This window comes from Pongo abelii, chromosome 5 (genome assembly GCF_028885655.2).
Source record: "Pongo abelii isolate AG06213 chromosome 5, NHGRI_mPonAbe1-v2.0_pri, whole genome shotgun sequence".
Lineage (NCBI taxonomy): Eukaryota > Metazoa > Chordata > Mammalia > Primates > Hominidae > Pongo > Pongo abelii.
In genome coordinates, this window is record NC_071990.2 from 38,873,021 (window position 1) to 38,892,613 (window position 19,593).

Below are 19,593 nucleotides of genomic sequence, written 5' to 3' on the forward strand. Positions count from 1 at the left end.
TAACCTAGTCAAGTAAATGACAGAATTAGCCGAAAAAAGGTACAATTTCCCTACCAGTCAGCAAGTCGTCCCCAGTATGGATCCCCACTGGGACCTAGACTCAGATCATGGGGACTGGAGTCGCAAACATCTGTTGACCTGTGTTCTAGAAGGACTAAGGAGAATTAGGAAAAGCCCATGAATTATTCAATGATGTCCACCATAACTCAGGGAAAGGAAGAAAATCCTACCACCTTCCTTGAGTGGCTACAGGAGGACTTAAGAAAATATATTCCTGTCACCCGACCCCCTCAAGGATCAATTGATCCTAAAAGATAAGTTTATTACCCAGTCAGCCACAGAGATCAGGAGAAAGCTCCCAAAAGCTAGCCCTGGGCCCTGAGCAAAATTTGGAGGCATTATTAAACCTGGCAACCTTGGTGTTCTATAATAGGGACCAAGAGGAACAGGCCAAAAAGGAAAAGCAAAATAAGAGAAAGGCCACAGCCTTAGTCATGGCCCTCAGATAAACAAGCCTTGGTGGTTCAGAGAGCACAGAAAATGAAGCAGGCCAATCACCCCGTAGGGCTTGTTATCAGTGTGGTTTGCAAGGACAGTTTAAAAAAGATTGTCCAATGAGAAACAAGTCGCCCCCTTGCCCATGTCCACTATGCTGATGCAATCACTGGAAGGCACACTGCCCCAGAGGACAAAGGTTCTCTGGGCCCGAAGCCCCCAACCAGATAATCCATCAACAGGACTGAGCGTGACTGGGGAAAGCACTAGCTCATGTCATCACACTCATTGAGCCCAGGTAAGTTTCACCATTGGGGGCCAGGAAATTGACTGCCTCCTGGACACTGGCACGGCTTTCTCAGTGTTAATCTCCTGCCCTGGATGGCTGTCCCCAAGGTCCATTACCATCTGAGGAATCCTGGGACAGCCTTGTAACCAGGTATTTCTCCTACCTCCTCAGTTGTAATTGGGAGACTTTGCTCTTTTCACATGCCTTTCTTATTATGCCTGAAAGTCCCACACCCTTATTAGAGAGGGACATATTAGCCAAAGCTGGAGCTATTATCTATATGAATATGGGGAACAAGTTGCCCATTTGTTACCCCCTACTTGAGGAGGGAATCAACCCTGAAATCAGGGCATTGGAAGGACAATTCAGAAGGGCAAAAAATGCCTGCCCAGTCCAAATCAGGCTAAAAGACCCCAACACTTTTCCTTATCAAAGGCAATATCCCTTAAGGCCTGAAGCTCATAAAGGATTACAGGATATTGTCAGATATTTAAAAGTTCAAGGGTTAGTAAGAAAATGCAGCAGTCCCTGCAACACCAGAATTCTAGGAGTAGAAAAACCAAATGGTCAGTGGAGACTAGTGAAAGATCTTAGATTCATCAATGAGGCAGTAATTCCTCTATATCGAGTTGTACCCAACTCCTACACCCTGCTCTCTCAAATACCAGAGGAAGCAGAATGGTTCACTGTTTTGGACCTCAAGGATGCCTTCTTCTGCATTCCCCTGCACTCTGTCTCCCAGTTTCTCTTTGCCTTTGAGAATCCCACAGACCACGTCCCAACTTACATGGACGGTTTTGCCTCAAGGGTTTAGGGATAGCCCTCATCTGTTTGGTCAGATATTGGCCCAAGATCTAGGCCACTTCTCAAGTCCAGGCACTCTGGTCCTTCAGTATGTGGATGATTTACTTTTGGCTACCAGTTTGGAAGCCTCATGCCAGTAGGCCACTCTAGATTTCCTGAACCTTCTAGCTAATCAAGGGTACAAAGCATCTAAATCGAAGGCCCCGCTCTGCCTACAACAAGTCAAATATCTAGGCCTAATCTTAGCCAGAGGAACCAGGGCCCTCAGCAGAGAACGAATACAGCCTATACTGGCTTGTCCTCGCCCTAAGACATTAAAACAGTTGCGGGGGTTCCTTGGGATCACCGACTCTTGCCAACTATGGATCCCTGGATACAGTGAGATAGCCAGGCCACTCTATACTCTAATCAAGGAGACCCAGAGGGCAAACAGTCATCTAGTAGAAAGGGAATGAGAGGCAGAAACAGCCTTCAAAACCTTAAAGCAGGCCCTAGTACAAGCTCCAGCCTTAAGCCTTCCCACAGGACAAAACTTCTCTTTATACGCCAGAGAGAGAGCAGGAATAGCTCTTGGAATCCTTACTCAGACTCACGGGACAACCCCACAACCAGTGACACATCTAAGGAAATTGATGTAGTAGCAAAGGGCTGGCCTCACTGTTTACAGTAGTTGTGGCGGTGGCCATCTTAATATCAGAGCCTATCAAAATAGTACAAGGAAAGGATCTCACTGTCTGGACTACTCATGATGTAAATGGCATACTAGGTGCCAAAGGAAATTTATGGCTATCAAACAACCGCCTGCTTAGATATCAGGGGCTACTCCTTGAGGGACCAGTGCTTCAAATACGCACATGTGCGGCCCTCAATCCTGCTACTTTTCTCCCAGAGGATGGGGAACCAATCAAGCATGACTGCCAACAAATTGTAGCCCAGACTTATGCCACCTGAGAGGATCTCTTAGAAGTCCCCTTAGCTAATCCTGACCTTAACCTATATACTGATGGAAGTTCATTTGTGGAGAATGGAATACGAAGGGCAGGTTATGCCATAGTTAGTGATGTAACAGTACCTGAAAGTAAGCCCCTTCCCCCAGGGACCAGCACCCAGTTAGCAGAACTAGTAGTGCTTACCCAAGCCTTAGAACTGGGAAAGAAAAAAAGAATAAATGTGAACACAGATAGCAAGTACGCTTATCTAATCCTACATGCCCATGCTGCAATACGGAAAGAAAGGGAGTTCCTAACCTCTGGGGGAACCCCCAATAAATACCACAAGGAAATCATGGAGTTACTGCATGCTGTACAAAAACCCAAGGAGGTGGCAGTCTTACCCTGCCAAAGCCATCAAAAAGGTGAAGAGAAAAGGCAGAAGGAAACCGTCAGGCAGACGCTGAGGCCAAAATTGCTGCCAGGCAGAACCTCCCAAAAGAAATACCTATGGAAGGGCCCTTGGTATGGAACAACCCTGTCCAAGAGATTAAGCCCCAGTATTCCCCGACCAAAACAGAATGGGGATTGTCACAGGGGCATAGTTTTCTCCCCTTGGGGTGGTTAATGACAGAAGAGGGAAAGGTACTCATACCCGAAGCCAGCCCGTGGAAAATACTTAAGTCCCTCCACCAAAGTTTTCATATGGGTATTGAGAACACTCATCAAATGGCCAAATCCCTATTTACAAGGCCAAATCTCCTCCAGACCATCCAACAAGTAGTCAAAGCCTGTGAAGTGTGCCAAAGGATAATCCCTTGGTCCATCGTAAGGCCCCTCTAGGGCAGCAAAGAATAGGGCACTATCCCAGAGAGCACTGGCAGTTAGACTTCTCCCATATGCCTAAGTCAAGGGGATTTCAATACTATGTTAGTCCGTGTTGATAACTTTACAAATTGGATAGAAGCCTTCCCCCACAAGATAGAGAAGGCTCAGGAAGTGGTTAAAGTCCTAATTCATGAAATAATTCCTAGATTTCGGCTTCCCCAAAGCTTACAAAGTGACAATGGTCCGGCTTTTAAAGCCACAGTAACTTAGGGAATTTCCAGGGCACTAGGGATACAATATTACCTTCACCGCAACTGGAGGCCACAATCCTCAGGCCCCATCTCAGATAAGATGAAAAATACCCTAACAGGATGCGCAATCCAGCTTTTATGCTCTTACATGTCCAACCTCACCTACTACACAAGCAATGAAAAGCCTATACATGGCCCTGTAACCACAAATACCATCTTAACTTTCCAAGCCCCTTTATGCATCCAATGCAACCTGCTATCAGGCCTGCCCCTGGGGCACCTACTATCCCATCAGTGTAATTACACCCTACAACTTCAAGCCCCAACTGATCATAGTAACTTCCCAGTTACCCAAACAGCTCCATTCAGACGGCTTGTTGCCCTGCTTAACAAACAGTCTGGGTTTTGTAATGGCAAACATACTCCCTGCGTGACCATTCATCCCTGGACCCCCTGCAGCAGCACCCCCACCACTAATAAATGCCTTCTCATCCCGTCTTTCAATTACTCTCTTGAATGGTTCCTAGTAGATAAAAACAGTTTTTTCTCCAATGGGAAAACAGAACACAGGGAGCCACTCAGTTTGCTCCCAACACCCCTTTCCAGCCACTCACCGGATCTACCTTGGCAAGTACTCTAGGAGTAAGGGAAAATGAAAAAAACAAACTCACACAACTTTTTAACATACACAACCAGTTCTGCCTACCCAGCTAAGATATATTCTTCTTATGTGGAATATCAACCTATATCTGCCTCCCCACCAACTGGACAGGCACCTGCACCTTAGTCTTCCTAAGTCCCAACATTGACATTGCCCCAGGAAATCAGACTCTATCAGTGCCCCTCAAAGCTCAAGTCTGTCAGCACAGGGCCATACAACTAATACCCCTACTTATAGGGTTAGGAATGGCCACTGCTACAGGAACCGTAATAGCTAGTTTATCTACTTCATTATCCTACTACCACACACTCTCAAAGGATTTTTTAGGCAGTTTGCAAAAAAATAACAAAATCTATCCTTACTCTACAATCCCAAATAGACTCTTTGGCAGGAGTGACTCTCCAAAACCACTGAGGCCTAGACCTCCTCACTGCTGAGAAAGGAGAACTCTGCACCTTCTTAGGGGAAGAGTGTTGTTTTTACACTAACCAGTAAGGGATAGTACGAGATGCTGCCCGGCATTTACAGGAAAAGGCTTCTGAAATCAGACGCCTCTCAAACTCCTATACCAACCTCTGGAGTTGGGCAACATGGCTTCTCCCCTTTCTAGGTCCCGTGACAGTCATCTTGCTATTACTTGCCTTTGGGCCCTGTATTTTTAAACTCCTTAGCAAATTTGTTTCCTCCAGGATCGAGGCCATCAAGCTACAGATGGTCTTACAAATGGAACCCCAAATGAGCTCAAGTCACAACTTCTACCAAGGACCCCTGGACTGACCCACTGGCCCTCTGACTGGCCTACAGAGTTCCCCTTGGGAGGATACTACAACTGCAGGGCCCCTTCTTTGCCCTATCCAGCAGGAAGTAGCTAGAGTGGTCATCACCCAGTTCCCAACAGCAGTTGGGGTGTCCTGTTTAGAGGGGGGATTGAGAGGTGAGGCCAGCTACACTTCCTGGGTTGAGTGGGGACTTGGGGAACTTTCCTGTCTTACAAGAGGACTGTAAAACGCACCAATCAGCGCTCTGTAAAACGCACCAATCTGCGCTCTGTAAGACGTGCAAATCAGCAGGATTCTAAAAGTAGCCAATTGCGGAGACGACTGAAAAATGTGCACTCTGATAGGACAGAAATGGAACATGGGAAGAGACAATAAATGAATAAAAGCTGGCCACCCCAGCCAGCAGCTGCAACCTGCTTGGGTCCCCTTCCACACTGTGGAAGCTTTGTCCTTTCGCTCTTCACAATAAACCATGCTACCGCTCACTCTTTGGGTCTGTGCCATCTTTAAGAGCTGTAACACTCACCGTGAAGGTCCGCGGCTTCATTCTTGAAGTCAGCGAGACCACTGGCAGGAACCAACTCTGGACACAGGAGGACTGCTTGAGCCCAAGAGTTTGAGACCCACCTGGGCAACAGAGTGAGACTCCTATCTTTAAAAAAAATTAAAAATTGCTTCTCAGCCTTTTGGCTAAAATCAAGCATAGTAAAAAAATTAAAATAAAAATACACTATGCAACAGAATGGTACACAAAATGGTATACAAAATCCTACCCCCCATCCAAAAAAAAAAAAAAAACACTGTAAGGAATAAACAAAATAAAATAGTTTGTAATGAAATAATGTTTATCTCATAAAATTACATTAGAAGACAAAGATACTCCTATAAATTTTCATCATGTCCTATGAGGGGAGATTCCATGTCTATTAAGAACTGTTTTCAAGAATTAGTGTACCTAGAATACATGGACTCCAATTTAGGAGAACAGTTAATCTTAAAATGTCTAGTATTTTCTAATTTTTTTTCTTTTTATATCATGTTGTAAGGCAGTTTTCATAGTTACATTAGTATTATATTTTTATTCTAACCTTTTTCCAAAATCGACTTAGATTTGAAAGCTTCATAATTTCCCTTTTGTCCTTCTCCTCCTCAATTATTAAGTACTCACTGGGTACATGACACTATTTCTTGAAATTAATTCTCACAATTAAGTAGACCTTTAAAGCTTCTAATTAATTTCTCAACTCACATTTTGCAGATGTGAAGAGAAAATCATCATCATCTAGTAGCTCATTATACATGCTATAAAATATTTCACCATTTCACCCCATCTGTGAAGTTGGCCATAGTAAACATGTTTTGTTGCCTTAGTCAAGATTTATGATAATATAATAATGTAATTTTAAAGGCCACATGCCAAAGTACTTCCTAAATTAATAAAAATACTTAGCACTTAACCTATAACACACTTTAAAATCATCACACAATCTTGCAGGTAGCTATTTGCCCATGTGCCCAGGGCTAGTAACAACTGATGGAGAGCCTGTCACCAAGCCTATTTACTTGATTTATTTTACAGTAGCCTTCTAAGGCCACATATATAATGGGTACTCACTTTGTGATGGGAAAATAAATTATTTGGTCTGGACAACCTGACAGTGTTACTACTAAGTTATTAATTCGCTAAGGGGGAGTAATTCCCTGAATAGCCTTTTTTCCTGCCCAAATGAGAACACTATTAGTAAATATTCACAGATTCCTAGAACCTAGAGCTGAAAAGAATTCAAGCATCATAACTAGGACTTTTTACAGATGAGAAAACTGAGGGACTTGTTCAAAGTCACAACATTCAAAGGCAGAACCTGGGATAGAATAAGGAGAGATACGGCATCTCAACTTCCTCATTTAGAAAATGGTCGCTGCCCCCACAGGGTAACTATGAGGATAAAATAAAACACATGAAGGACACAGTACAGTGCTTCACATGTAACAGTCATTTCATACTATCATTTTCCTTCTCACATTTTTCTTTCTGACATGTATATTGCATTGACAACAAATTATACTCCATTCAGGAACAGGCGTCACCTGAAGGCTACAGAGGAAGCACCTGACCCCAACTCTCATAAGTTAAGTCTATACTTCCCAAAAGTTTCAAGGACTTTCAATTTGTTGGACTGAGCCCAAGCCAATGTCCCCAGAGTTGAGAGTATGCAGTTTACAGCCAACTGTTCAACCTTGTGCTCCACACTTACTTAAAAAAAATTTTTCTTATTTAATTTTTGTGGGTACATAGTAGGTATATACATTTATGGGGTACATGAGATGTTTTGATACCAGCATGCAATGCATAATAATCACATCATGGAAAATGGGGTATCCATTCCCTCAAGCATTTATCCTTTGTGTTACAAACAATCCAATTATACTCTTTTTAGTTATTTTTTAAATGTACAATTAAATTATTATTGGCTATAGTCACCTTGTTGTGTTTTCAAACACTAGGTCTTATTCATTCTTTTTTTTGTTTGTTTGTTTGTTTGTACCCATTAACCGTCTCCTACTAGACTACAAGTTTTTTTGTGGGCAGGAACCACAAATGATTCTCATTTGGACCCACAGCATCTAATATTACCTAGCAAGAGGTCAACACACGTTTGCATGGAGGAAAGAGAAGCTGCCTGGGCATCTCCTTCCCAGCTCCACCTGAATTAGGTCAATTCTTATCATAAAGGAGCCACATCATACTCGAATTCAACTTACATGAATGTAACTATTTATATGGAAGAAGTTAGAAATAGTGGGGGCTACTCACCACTCCACCACTTAGTGACTACATGCTCCTTGCTGTAATCAAGCCTAAAACAAAAGGTGTGAGTGATTTTAGAAGTTTCTCAATCACTGGTAAACAAGTGAGGAATTAAATGAAGGCCCTAAAGAAGCACTGACCACAAAGAGCTCGAGAAGTAGTAGAACACAATCATCCCGCCTTGGGAGAATTAACCTTCCTTAAAAAGCTCATTTGGTGATTTCTCCACATCAAAAGAATTTAATTACCATTGAAATAAATAGCACACAATTACTTCAGTAAAGTATACATAGTTTAATGTTTAGGTAATTAAACTTTTAATCTAGGGGTGACAGACCAGTAAAGAGAGCAAAGAAATCAATGAAAACTATGCAAATGCATACAAGATTATTACCACTTTAAAGCAGCAAATGAAGTATCTGAGAGAACTTCACCAACCCACCAATTAAACCATGGCAAAGATGGCTTCACAGTGGTGCTTACGATGTGGGTCAGAAAATAAAGGTGGCACTCATGAAATGAGGTGCTGACAAGCCAGATTAGGGGTGTCATATAAAACTAGTAAAATTAAATTCTCATAATCCAAATTAGCTCATTTTTGGACAAGCTTGTATTAAGAAATCGATGACATGGTATTCTGTAGGCATTAAGGTACTGATATGGAACAGCCTCCAAGATATAATGAGAGAAAAGCAAGATGCAGTACAATAATATGGGCTTAAGAATAAACATGAGAATATGCCACATATACACAGCATATTTCTGAAGAGATATGCAAGAAACTTTATTATTTTCAATCTTCCCCAGTAGAATGGATGCTCCATTAAGGCAGATCTTGGCCTATTTTGTTCACCCCTGCATCCCCAAACACTAGAACAGCACCGGTGTTGGCAGTGAACCAACCAATGGTAAGCTGTTTCAAAGAGGGGGAACTGGATGTCTGTGGGGTCAGGATGGGAGAGGGACTTAATCTCCACTGTAAATGCTTTCATATTTTAAAATTTTGTACGATTTTTATAAATTACCTCCTTAAAAAGTGATTTTTTTTTAACAAATGAGATGTTCAATGAGATGTTACGAAGATTTATTAGGCTGACTTTCATCTCCAGGACTTTAGCAAGGTACTAACTAAAAACTGCAGCATGAGTATTAGCAGGCTTGACAGGAGTGAGGCTCATGCTGTTACTAAAAAGGATCAATAATAACTAGAAAATTTTAACTGGTTTAACCACCTTAGAAAACAGTTTGCTATTATTTACTAAAATTGAAGCTCTGCCTATCACATGACTAAACAATCCTATTGCATATATATCCTAAAGTAAGGTGTGTTTGTGAGGCATGCGTAAAAAGGGTCGTAACATTTTTACTGATAAGCAGATTATCTACCTGGGAGTGGGTAGGAACAAAGTAGAAGGGACAGAAGACATGCGAGTGACACTTCTCTGAGAATAACTTCAACTTTTGGAACCATGTTAACATTTCACATACTCAAAAAAGGACAATAAATAAAATCAAAAATAGAGAGAGGGGAACCTAACATGAAACACAAACAGAATCAAATGAACCAAACTGTATTTCAAAGGAATAACATAACCACACAGAAGAAAGCAGGGGAGGAGAGAAGTACTAACTCCTATAACTCTGAATACAGTATTTGGACTACAGGTCCCCACGCTAACATTTGTTAAAATGCTAACTTCTAGTTAGTAGGTTTCTTTTTCACAAAAGTATGGGCTAACAATTTTGAACCTACTTTCTGGGTACTTAAGGAGCATACAAATAAGTAAATATGTTGTCAATAAAGGGAGTCAGGTTCTTACTGTTGAACAAAGGCGTTACAAACATGAAAAGGGGAATGGACAGAATAAACCCCGTAGCATAGGGTTGAAACTGGAGGTGTCAGTATGAACTTATGGTTAATATAGATACACAAAAATATAGAAATGTGTGGAATACACATACATTGAAACTGGAGGTGTCAGTATGAACTCATGGTTTTTAATATAGATATACAAAAATATAGAAGGTGTGGAATACACACACACATGCACGTGCAACCCATAACATCTATTTGCTAAGAGGGCCTAGAAGCAATGATACCCCAGTAGCTGTGAGCACACCTAGCACTGAGATCTTGTTTCTAAATGTAATTTTCTACCAAGTGTTCTTGGAGAAATAGCTGATTCCAGGGAAGGGGTAGGGAAAATATGAGATAAACCTGGTCTCTCTTGTTGTGCCAGAAAATAAGAAAGTGATCAAAGAATCAAGGGGACATGACAGACAGACACAGACCCAGCTTGAAAGGGCTGGTCAAATACGGAACAATATGAGTTTAAAAAAAAAAAAAAAACAATGATAGTAAAAAATTAAACCCATTGAATAACATAAGAACCCATGAGATCACTGAGATACTAATTAACTAGTTAATTAATAGGGGCAAGCCAACTAATAAATGTAAAAGGAGTGATGGAATTAGGAAATCTTCATTTGGCAACAATCATGACAATAATGGATTCAGGAAACAGTCATCAATGGAGCCTAAAACTAGTGGGTGAAAGTTTGAGGAGTAACAAGATAGTTACATCCTCTCAAAGTATTTCCCAGAAGATACCATTTACAAAGGAAAGGCAGAAACTTTACAGTGGAGAAATCAGGCAGAATCCATCTTAACTAAGTGATCAATATTAACATCACCAATAATAGAACAAATCAACATTAGCATCTTCAAATGAAGCACTGAGAAAAATATATCACATCTATATTACCGCCAAAAATGCATAATGTGGATCTAATCATAACTAGATAAACCTCAAGTGAGAGACATACTATTAAAAAAATAAATAGGCCGGGCACTGTGGCTCATGCCTGTAATCCCAGCACTTTGGGAGGCCGAGGTGGGCGGATCACGAGGTCAAGAGTTCTAGACCAGCCTAGCCAACGTAGTGAAACCCTGTCTCTACTAAAAATACAAAAATTAGCTGGGTGTGGTGGCATGTGCCTGTAATCCCAGCTACTAGGGAGGCTGAGGCAGGAGAATCGCTTGAACCCAGGAGGCGGAGGTTACAGTGAGCTGAAATCACACCACTGCACTCCAGCCTGGGCAATAAGAATGAAATTCCATCTCAAAAAAATAAATAAATAAATAAAAATAAAACTGGCCTAAACCCTTATAAAATGTCAGCGTTATAAAGACAAAGATTGAGACACTATTCTAGATTAAAGGAGACCAGGCCAGGCGTGGTGGCTCATGCCTGTAATCCCAATACTTTGGGAGGCCAAGGTGGGTGGATCACCTGAGGTCAAGAGTTTGAGACCAGCCTGGCCAACATGGTGAAAACCCCGTCTCTACTAAAAATACAAAATTAGCCAGGCATGGTGGTGCATGCCTGTAATCCCAGCTACTTGGGAGGCTGAGGCAGGAGAATTGCTCCTGGAAGACAGAGGTTGCAGTGAGCCAAGATGGCGCCACTGCACTCCTGGGCGACAAGAGTGAAATATCATCTCAAAAAAAAAAAAAAGAGACCAAAAGAAAAAAAGAAAAACTGAATGCATCACATGGCTGGTTTTCTGTTTTGTTTCGCTTTGTTCTTGTGTGTTGGATTTTTATTGTTTTTGTTGCTGTAAAGGGTATTCATTGATAAGTCAATTGGGATAATTGATGAAATATGAATAAAGCCTATAGGTTAGCTACAACGATAGCATTTAATGAATATAAAACAGTTAATAAGAGAACATCCTTGTTTTTAGGAAATGCACACTGAAGGATTGGGTATTATATCTGCAACTTTCTCTTGAACAGTTCAGTGGGGCAAAATGAGAGAGAGAAGGATAAAACAAATGTGGTAAAATGTTAACATTTGAGAGATGTGGTGAAGGTTATAAAAGAATTCTTTGTACTATTCCTGCAATTTTCCTGTATGTCTAAAATTAGATTAAAATTAAAAACTAGAAGAAAAGAGTTAAGCAGGTAATTTATACTTGTTAGGGGTCAGGATAGTGAAAGTTAACATCTGACATAAAGTGCCAAAATATAAACCTAACTGCAATATGTTCTGAAAAGGTTGCCTAAGCCAATTATGTCCTACATACACCTTCTAAAGAATGAGACTTGAAATAAAATGGATCTACTTAGGACCTTACTTGAGGAGAAAAGTTAGTAAAGTACCCAAAGGACTGGATTATAAATTAGCAGACTCATCTAAGCCATGCAGCCCAATGTTACTGTACCATATGGAAATTGAAACACATGCCTTCAGACAGTGGTTGAGCAAGCATTTTTCTTCTAAAAGTTCAGAAAGTGAATTACCTTACCTAGAAACGTTTGGTTCTATTTTAGATTAATTTAAAACCATTAAATATGAATACAATTGTATAAGAATAAATGTATAGAATAGAATAGGATAAAAATGAAAACATTCTGGCTGCATCAGTACTAAAGCTAATGTGATGGATATAAAACTTCAAGGAATCCACAACAAATCTGTAATTTGTGAAAACTTTCCTTAAAATTTAAAAACCACCACCTTTTCTTCCGAGCATTTCCAGAAAATACCATGAATATACAAGTCAGAAAAATTATTGCATGTGCTAAAACAGAGACAATCAACATCAACTGAAGAAATGGCTTCATGGGAAAAAGCATTGATGGTTGTTTGAAAATATGCCCACAAATTATTTGACTCTCCCCTCAAAAAAGGTGGAACCTAACTGCCTTCCTCCTTGAGTATGGGCTAGACTTAGTGTCTCCTTATAACAAATCAAATATAGGAGTAACAGTGTTATATTCAAAATAGGACATAAAAGGCACATGGTTTCCTCCTTGCTCTCTCTTGCATCACTTGCTCTGGATGAAGCTAGCTGACATGTTGTAAGGATACTCATGCAACCCTATGAAAGTTCTGAGGTCCCCTACCAACAGCCAGCAAGGAACTGAGGCCTCCTGCCAACAGCCATGTAAGTGTACCATCTTGGAAGCAGATCCTCCAGCCCCAGCCCCAGCCCCAGCCCCAGCCCCAGTCAAGCCTTCAGATGACTGCTATAGCAATGGTCAAAAGCTTGATTGCAACTCATCAGTGACTCAGCCAGAACTACCCAGCTAAGCTGGTTCTGAATTCCTGATCCACAGAAATCATAAGATTAAAAAATGTTTGTTGTTGCCCGGGCATGGTGGCTCATGCCTGTAATCCCAGCACTTTGGGAGGCCAAGACGGGCAGATCATCTGAGGTCCGGAGTTCAAGACCAGCCTGACCAACATGGAGAAACCCCATCTCTACTAAAAATACAAAATTAGCCGGGTGTGGTGGCACATGCCTGTAATCCCAGCTACTCCAGAGGCTGAGGCAGGAGAATGGCTTGAACTCAGGGGGCGGAGGTTGCTGTAAGCCAAGATCACGCCATTGCACTCCAGGCTGGGCAACAGGAGCAAAACTCCATCTCAAAAAAAAAAAAAAAAAAAAAAAGTTTGTTGTCTTAAGCAGCTAAATTTTGGGATAATTTGTTACATAGCAATAGATAACATAGAATTTGATTTAATAGTTATTCCATTTGCAGAATTACAAATTTATAGAAATATTTCTTGTAAAATTAACTGAAATTAACTATCATTTACAAAGATAGTTGCAGTCTATATTTCCAGGAATGTATAAAATAGGACCAAAGAGTGACTTAGTCAAACTGCAAGGAATGAAAACCTTGCAAGTCAGAATAACTACACTGAACCATAAATAGAATGTATTAATTTTGTAAATAGGTTTAAAAATAAACACCTAAGTGGAGGAAATAAGTAGTGTGCAGAGAAGGGAGATTAGCTGGGAAATCTCAGGTATACATTGTTTGGGGTGAGGTTTTAAGGGATTTTTTAAAAGAGTTGACTTTACTAAAATGTCATTAGCTTGAAAAAGTACAGTTCTTCCTCTAGAAAACTTGGCACCTATACATAAAGAAGTGGGGCTGGGTGCAGTGACTCACACCTGTAATCTCAGTACTTTGGGAGGCCAAAGTTGGAGGATCCCTTGAGCCCAGGAGTTCAAGAACAGCCTAGGCAAACAGTGAGACCCTGTCTACATAGAAACAAAAATAAATTAGCCAGGTATGATGGCATGCACCTGTCATCCCAGCTACTCAGAAGCCTGAGAAGGGAGAATTGCTTGAGCCCAAGAGGTCGAGGTTATAGTGAGCTAGGATCACACCACTGTAGTGTAGTCTGGGCAAGAGAGCCAGACCCTGTCTCTATTAAAAAAAATAAAAATAAATAAAAAGTGGGAAATCTGAATATTCATGTAAGATCTCCTGCGAGTCAACTAAAAAATAACTGGGGTCAAATACAGCATGTCTTCATAGAAGAATCAGCATTGGGGCCATTAATTATCCAGCCCCCATTCCCTTCCATCCCTAACTATATTATCAAATTGTCTTCAAACATTTAGGCAGTTACTAAAATTCTAACTTCCTCCAGTAACTTTTCCTAAAACAGGAGAAACGAGACTGTATTTCTTCATCAAGATATTAACATGCTGAAGACCCATGGTGACATAAGGAATTGGCGTGAAGTAAAAAGAACATAGGCTGCAGAGTCCACACCTGGGTCTGTACTGGAGCCCAGTCCCACTTCTTACTGGCCACAAGCTACAGACAAACAGTTCCCATTCTGGAACTCAGTTACCTTATTAGTAAAGTGGAGATAATGGCAAATTTACAAGGTTGTCATTACAAGGATGAAACAGTATAAAGGGCCTTGCATAATGTAGCCATTAGATAAATAGCACCTTGTTTTTAATTACTCTTTTGCTTATATGCATTATGCATATACTTCCCAAATCAAGAAAATAGGGACACAGACTGCCAGAATATTTTTGTGTCTCATATTCAGACGCAAAGGCAGCCCAGGAGGTTAATGTGGACTTATGACATGTTATAATTTCTGAAACATTACAATAGCTTATGAGTTGCTGTTAAAACTGAACACTTAGCTGCTTAAGAAGCCAGAGTACCTAGTCTGTAATCAGTATTTATACAGTACTTATCATATTCTTTATATTACTCCAAATATGTTATTTTTCCTCCATCAAATTACAAATTTGATGGCTAAAAAAAAAATACATCTCTATACTCATCATGGTCCCATCCCTATACTCGTCATGGCCCCTTGAATACATAAGGCTGAATGAATTCAACTTCAAGTCCTCAATGTCTCTTCCTTCAATATAATCTTAAGATTATAAAAGTCAGGCACCTTCACCCTGACAATATGCATGCATGTGTGCACATTCATTTCCCCAAGTAAAACCAGACTTAGGTGCACAAGGCAATTATCGTTTTCTCTATGCCCAGCACTTCACATGATTTCTGGCACACTGTAAATGCTTAATGAATGTTAGCTGAGAGATAAAGGAGAGAGAACAAGCACCTAGGCAGAATAGTGAGTAGCTAACCTGTCAGTCATGAAGCTCCAATTTAACTCCAATTTCACTCCCTTTACAAACGTGTTTATAATTTTGCACAGCTACTGTTTTATTTCCTCATACAGTGGAACTGCCTTATAACTTCCTCTCGGAGACTAGGACTAACATGTGTGCTATATGCCAAAAGTCTTCAGTATATGAAACACGTAAAACCCAAAGAATATTGGCAAGCAAGGAATATGTCCTTAGATTCAGATTCTCCACATCCATGTTTCTGTGATTATACCTTTTCCTGTTTCTTTCCTGTGGGTTTTGCTCATTTCACCCATCTTATTTGTAAACTTCCCAGGAACAGGGAATACATTATTTGCTTCCCTTGTAAGACTCAAGGTGCCTAATACAGGACACAGACTGGAATCCTGGCACATATTATTAACAATTATTTTGCAAACTGGATTGTCATTTTATCAAAAAAAAGAAGGGGAGAGGGCATCTAACACAAAGTCAAATGCACATAGCTACACATCAGATATATGAAAGAAATTTTCTGTAGTTATTTTGTGTGTGTGTAAAATTAGAAGTCATATCCTCCCCATGACTCATCAGAGATAAAAGAGGATAAATGAAATCTGTGTGTGAGGTACAAGCAATCATGCACCAGGACAGTACTAAGCAGCTTCAAAGGTTACTGCTATGTATCAGGCATTATAACAGATTCTGGAGAAAACAAAAATAAGAATGAGATATGGTCTGTGAAATTGGAAATCAGACTGGTGGACCTAGAGAGTCTGGAGGCTGTCAAATTCTTATTCTTCTCTAAACTATCTCCTGGTTCTCCATACACTTCAACCACTTTGTTAGTGCTGGTTCCTTTTCTTTCATCTATCCTCTAACAGCACCATCAGCATCACCTGGGAACTTGTTCAAAAATGCAATTTTTCAAGCCCCAGTCCACACCTACTTAAGCAGAAACTATGGGGGTGGGACCCAGAAATCTGTGTTTTACCAAGGCCTCCAGCTATTTCTTTTTTTTTTTTTCTTTTTTGAGATGGAGTCTCGCTCTGTCACGCAGGCTGGAGTGCAGGGGCCTAATCTCGCCTCACTGCAATGTCCACCTCCTGGGTTCAAGCGATTCTCCTGCCTCAACCTCCTGAGTAGCTGGGATTACAGGTGTGCACCACCACACCCAGCTAATTTTTATATTTTTAGTAGAGACAGGGTTTCACCATGTTGGCCAGGCTAGTGTCAAACTCCTGGCCTCAAGTGACCCACCCGCCTCAGCCTCCCAAAGTGCTGGGATTACAGGCATGAGCCACCACACCTGGCCACCTCCAGCTCTCCCTAATGCATTTTCAAATTTTAGAACGACTATGGTTTGCATGTGTCCTCCACGTGTTAGAGGAGACTTGATTCCCCAATGCAACAGCAGTGAGTGGTGGGATCTTTAGTGATTAGGCCATGAAGACTCTTTTCTCATGAATGAATTAATGCCAGTAGAGTGGGAATAGGTTGACACGATGAGTTCAGCCCCCTTCCCTCTCTCTCTTACCCATGTGATGCCTTCTGCCATGTTATGACACAGCAAGAAGACCCTCACCAGATACAGGCACATTGATCTGGGACTTCCCAGCCTCCAGAACCACCAGGAAATAAATTTCTGTTCTTTATAAATTAACCAGACTGTTCTTTATAAATTAAACTTAGATCAGTACTTGTCTTAGTTTGTTTTGTGCTGCTATTATGAAACATAAAATATGAAATAGCAGCACAAAACAAAGACAAGAACTGATCCAAGTTTAAATACCGATTTAAATGTCCAAAAGTTCCATTCACCATCTTTTCCAGTTCTCACTCTCCATTTTTCTGGCATTGGGGCCTCTTCTACTATCTCTACATCTATAACTACTACTAACAATAACAGCAACAGCTGCCATTTATTATATTAAGCATTTATAAGACAGGCATTGTGTTAATCACTGTGCACATAGTACCTTTGTGTTAATCACTATGCACATGTATAATCTCCACAACAATTCTTTAATTTAGATAAGAAGCCTAGGCTTAGAGAAGTTAAATAACTTGCCAAAGGTCAGCCAACCAATAAACAGCATAACAGAGATCTGACCTGCCATCTTCCTAACTCCAAAGTCCGCTAAGTTAACTACTATACTAACATGCCTCCTAGAAGGTCGCTACTCCCGTAGCCTCAGCGGACATCTATATTACAGTTGTCCCTAACCATCTCATAAACTCTGAAGCAGCATTTCCAGTTACTTAGTGGATCTCTCTTTTTAAACTCCCCACAGAAACCTCAGAATTAACACTGCCATTATTTCTCCTCTCCACTTCAAACCTGTTCCTCTTCCTGTGATTTCTAACTTAATGTCATCACAAGCAAACAGCTGCTCAAACTAGACATATTATCTTTGACTTCTCACTCTCCCCTACCTCTAGCTGGTCATAAATGTAGAGATTTTAACATCTAAAAATGTCTCCAAAATCTATCCATTCCCATTGTCCAACATTTCTCACCTACATTCTAGTCTCCCTGCCTCTCTACCCTAATGCAATTTGCACACGAACTGTCAACTTTCTGATTATTCTACCTTCTATGGCTCTCCACTGCCAATGGATGGGAGGACTCTAGACTTTTTAGGATGAAGTAGAAGACCCCCTCATAATTTGGCTCCAAAAATAGCTTCCTGCTCATCACTTCCGCCATGCAATAAGAAGTGATTAGGCCCTCATGAATGGATTAATGCCATTATAGCAGGAATGGGTTCATTATCTCAGGAATGGGTTCTTGAGATGAGTTCAGCCCTCTCCCCTCTCTCTTGCCCACAAGAAACAACTCAAGATATTTCCAAAAGTGCCATTTAATTTTAATCTTCAGCAACTTTGCTTATGCTGGCCCCTGGAATGCTCTCTTCCCCCTCTACATGTGGCAAAATTTTATTTAACCCTCAGAGCTAAGCTCCATCCCCTTCTTTTCAACATGTTCCCCATCAATTTTTTCTCCAGCCAAAGCGCTCTACTCCCCCAGCACATTATTCATTCCAAAAGTGATTAATTTGTCACAGCATATAATGGTTAGTGGTTTATCTCTTCTGATGAACACTTAGTATGCTGAGAATATACTGTGTCTTAACTTCTTTGTCTTCCCAGCACCCAACAAAGTGTCTCACCATAACCAGCACCCAGTAAGTATTTGCTGAGTTGTTAAATAATGCAACATTTGCAGTTGTAACATTACACATCTTGGTTAGCAATTCAACTTCAGGTTTACACACCACTCAAAAGAATTTTCACATAACAGAAGATGTTATAAATAAAGACCAAGGGTTCAATATTCAGCAGCAGTGTCTTTAATTATTCTGAAATCTCTTTGGTCAGTATTTTTAAGCATCGTTCATCAGAAAGACTCCTTTCCCAACTAACATTTGTATATTTTACAGGATCAGCAGTAAAGACAAACCTCAGAGAGATAATCCCAAGCAAAACTATGTCACTGAGTGTGACTGGATGACTACTGGTACATCATTTCAGTAAATTTCCAGTACAACGGCCCAAGTACATCAGGTAGATTTTAGATAATGAGACATGCACCACTGACTACCTAAAATACATGCACATTAGTGAGGCATCGATTCCAATTAGTGATTGAAATCAAAAGTATATTAACAACCTGATATTGGTTCAAGCGTAATATCCTTTACTTTCAAGTAAGGATAACACTTATTCTTGTCAAAGACTGTACTCTGATTAATACAACCTCTATCCCACCTTACAAGAAGGCTCTATCTTAACAGTGGGATGCTGATAAGCCCGCCTTAGTCCTTAACACTTTGCCTTCCCAACCTGCTAAGCCATCTCTCTCCAGTATTTCCCTATGAAAGACGTTCCGCTCCAGTTATCAGACATAAAAGTCGTCTTGGTATATCCTCCAACAACCAAATTCACATTATTATTTTCTCAGCCCCTGGTTTATTTCTTAACAAATTTTAACTTCTTTCAGAGACCAAGTCAAATCTTGCCTCTTTCAAAGAGTTCCCTAACTCAGCCTACACATCCTATCTTTTCTGATTTTCTACCACATTTATAGTCCTCAAACAGCACTGGTTACATGCTATTTAACTTGGTTTTATAATTATTTTATACATCTCCTAGCTAGACTACTGCTCTCAAAGGAAGAAAAAAGACAGGTCTTCTGTGTCATTTTTCACTCCATAATCCTCCTCCCACACCTATCATGATGCTGGGCAGAGGGAGGCACATGTACTAAGTACCTGATGGACTGAACTAAATGCTTTCTATACATAGATACACCACTTGAGCATAGCGTGCTAT

The 19,593-nt window shown here is 40.6% G+C and overlaps 1 protein-coding gene across 8 annotated transcripts in view; it reads right to left on the reverse strand.

Annotated features, from left to right (window-relative positions):
* BTBD9 (BTB domain containing 9) overlaps nt 1–19,593 on the reverse strand; it is a 470,612-nt gene that overhangs the window by 449,539 nt on the left and 1,480 nt on the right. The window lies entirely within an intron of this gene.